This window comes from Limulus polyphemus, unplaced genomic scaffold, assembly GCF_000517525.1.
Source record: "Limulus polyphemus unplaced genomic scaffold, Limulus_polyphemus-2.1.2 Scaffold16078, whole genome shotgun sequence".
NCBI lineage: Eukaryota > Metazoa > Arthropoda > Merostomata > Xiphosura > Limulidae > Limulus > Limulus polyphemus.
The window spans coordinates 1-3408 of NW_013681688.1; the positions used below are offsets into that span (position 1 = coordinate 1).

General features: G+C 33.7%; 1 non-coding gene across 1 annotated transcript; it reads right to left on the bottom strand.

Moving 5' to 3' along the window:
• Positions 1-1389: 1389 nt before the first annotated feature.
• On the bottom strand, positions 1390-1460 carry Trnag-gcc. The gene has a single exon. It is a non-coding gene; the product is annotated as a tRNA-Gly (tRNA).
• Between the last annotated feature and the right edge of the window lie 1948 nt (positions 1461-3408).

A 3408-nucleotide genomic window follows, 5' to 3' on the forward strand; every position in this document is an offset into this window, starting at 1 on the left:
AGAATAGTACTTGAAGATAAAAAACAAGGTGTCATATAGTTATGTGCGTGAAACCGGAAGAAGTGTTGACACAGGAGTTTCTAAACATAAAAAAAATACATCAAGTATGAAACGAATAATGCTTTTTTTCTTCATATGAAATACTCTGGCCATTAAATCGATTGAAAATCAACAATAATTTTGTTCAAGAGAAATAACTACACGAAAAGAAAAATTTTTGAAAATTGCTTGAATGTGTAATGACAGAAAGTGTTACAAATGTACAACGTTTCATCAAGCTTTTGCCATCATCAGGATCAACCTTAAAAATTTTCAGTTAATTCCTGTAAGTTTCTACATGATAATGATTCAGTGATTTATAATACAAAGAACAATTCATGGTTAATATCGTAATAACATTTGTTGAGGGTCTCACAAAATGACAGTTGTTTACTATTATAGGCTACCGATGACATTACGATCACGTGATTAGGAATTTTTTGTAGTTAAGCGTAAAGCTACACGATGGGCTATCTGTGCTGTGCCCACCATGGGTATCGAAACCCGGTTTTTAGCGCTATAAGCCTTTAGATTTATCGCTGTGTCACTGGAGGGCCGTAATTAGGAAGCTCTTATTCAAAATTTCGAGATCACGTAGGCGTTGTTGACCAGTTTTCCTGCTAGAAGACAACGTGAGACACGTAAATGTGTCGAAAATAGTTCCTCCATTACCAAGAGTTGTTCCGTTTACTGTTTGTTTTCTGTTAAAATATTAACGTTCGGGAAGACGGCAAAATGGAACCGTAGTGTTAGTCCCAGTCATTTAGATTAATTTACATTTTGTAATTGGATGAAGAGATTTGTAACTTGAACGTTCAGATGTTTTTCACCTGTTTTAACCACTCGCACCACTCTATAGTAGTGTGTTGTCTGTCAGTCAGTAGACTCTAAAATTACGTCATATAAGGGACGCTTAACATTGAAATTTGTACTGTCGCGACTTCAGTCACATGTGCGCATGCCATGAATCACGAGAAGAATTATGCACTCTGTAGGCTACAACGCAGCATGGCATAAGAATTTCAAAACCAAGAAATAAAAATATTTGTTACTCTTAATTTTGGTTTTATTTACTTTTGAAACATAACACTTTCGGAGACTGCGCAAGTACATCTAGTTTCCAGATACACATTCCTGTAGTTTCAGCCTTGCGACCATATATCAATAATATCGACGGGCGATGCTGGTTTCTTATTCGGTAGAATGTTTAAAGAAAATCTGATACCGTTGGAAAGTTTCTTTATGAATTGTTTGTGAACTAAGTTAACAGTTAAACAAGCTACTGATAACTTAGGTTATTGTCAAAACTCTAAATATTCTACGGTTTAGGGGTGCAAAACAAAAGTTCATTGCATCGGCCGGGAATCGAACCCGGGCCACCCGCGTGGCAGGCGAGTATTCTACCACTGAACCACCGATGCTTGTTAAAAAGATGTGGACGCTTTTGTTTAGAAGTTATTGACCAAAAATACCCTAAAGTGAAATGAGATGTAGAAACTTGTTTCGTCACACCTGTTAATTCAACTACTTGGCATGACGGGAATGGTACACGTAAATAAGTATTTTCGTGACTGGGTCAGTGAATCCCCCCAAAATCTGACATGGTAGATACAGATCGACTTATAAAATATGCGTTTATTATACAGATAATTAATCGTCGAAACTTCAGTGAAAATCTGTACTAAGATGTTTTTAATTGTAAGATTTAAATTTCAACTTTTACAAACGTGTAATAGTAAATTTGTCTTCGCATAATATAATTTAAAATTCATTATTATGAGATATTGTTAGACATAATTCTTAACGTATAAATTTCTTTATTTTTTACTAAGCACAAAAGCTACACAATAGGCTCATCTGAGCTGTGCATCACGAGTGTCAAAACCCGAATTTTAGCATTATAAGTCTTCAGACTCACCGCTAAGGCAACTTATGGATATTCGGTGACGAGGAACCCACTTTGAGACTGATGATGACAAAACGTTATCGAAACGTTGTACATTTGCTGTTATGTTAAACTTATATTAATTTTTTTTTTTACCCATTCAAGCCATCTCCAACCATTATTAACTTATGGATATGTGTTAATAAACTGAATGTATGCACAGAGACACATATGTAATGCTAAATATTATAATTTTCTAAATTTCTGTAATGACATTTCTCATATCACATTGAATTTTTGCTGAATATCCATTGGGAAACAACATAGAAAAATGTAAAATACCGTCTTAACTCAATTACTACAAAGTACCTTCTTAACTACTCATTTACTACAAAATACCGTCTTAACTCAACTACTACAAAATACCTTCTAAACTCAACTACTACAAAATATCTTATTAACTAATTTACTACAAAATTCCTTCTTAACTCATTTACTACAAAATAACTTCTTAACTCAATTACTACAAAATACTGTCTTAACTCAACTACTACAATATACCTTCTTAACTCGTTAACTACAAAATACCTTCTTAACTCATTTACTACAAATTTAGTAGCAGTTGCATACACTCTCGCATTTACAAAATAACATGCAATAACTGCCCAGAATTCCAAATGGGAGAAACAAGAAGAACGTTGGAAACCAGATTCACAGAACACAATAAAAACTATCCCATTTTCTTTCACCATTGAAATTAAAAAACATACTATATTTATTAAAAAATAGTAATTTTTAACAAAGAACCAAACATAAACAATCGAAAAATCAAGAAATCCATATTAATTGAACAAAACAGCCATACTCTAAACCAACACCCTGGGGTACCAAGATATCTCATCAAAGTCGTGCAGCAATATTCGGTCATATGATTTTTGTTCCATACTGTATATATATATATCTGTGTCAGTGTAAACTACTTGTACCTGATGATGAGAAAATCTTGTCGAAACGTTGTGCATTTGCTGTTATGTTAAACTTATATTAAATATTTTCTTCCTTACCCATTCAGACCGTCTCTAAGCATTATAAATAACATATTTATTGTACATTTTCTGTACCATGTGGCTTTGGTGTCAATAATTCATAGTGATGCTGATAGATCCATTTACATTTTGTAAGTGAACGAAATGTTTTCAAATGCTTTTGTAGATTCATATTATTCTAGTTTGAACTTTGCAATCACAAACTGGTGATAGGCAGTGCCGTAACCTGAGCCAATATTATTCTATCGAGGTCAAACGTGGGTTTCAAGCCATAAATTCCAATCGTATGTACGTGTATGTGTGTGTGTGGCCTCATAGGTAGTTAGGGCCATAATAATATGATGGGCGGTGCCTCGATTCATATTCGATGGTTTAAAAGTTACAGAATGCATAAACTTTAAAGGAGTCGATCTGATAACATTGGAATTGTGGTAAAAA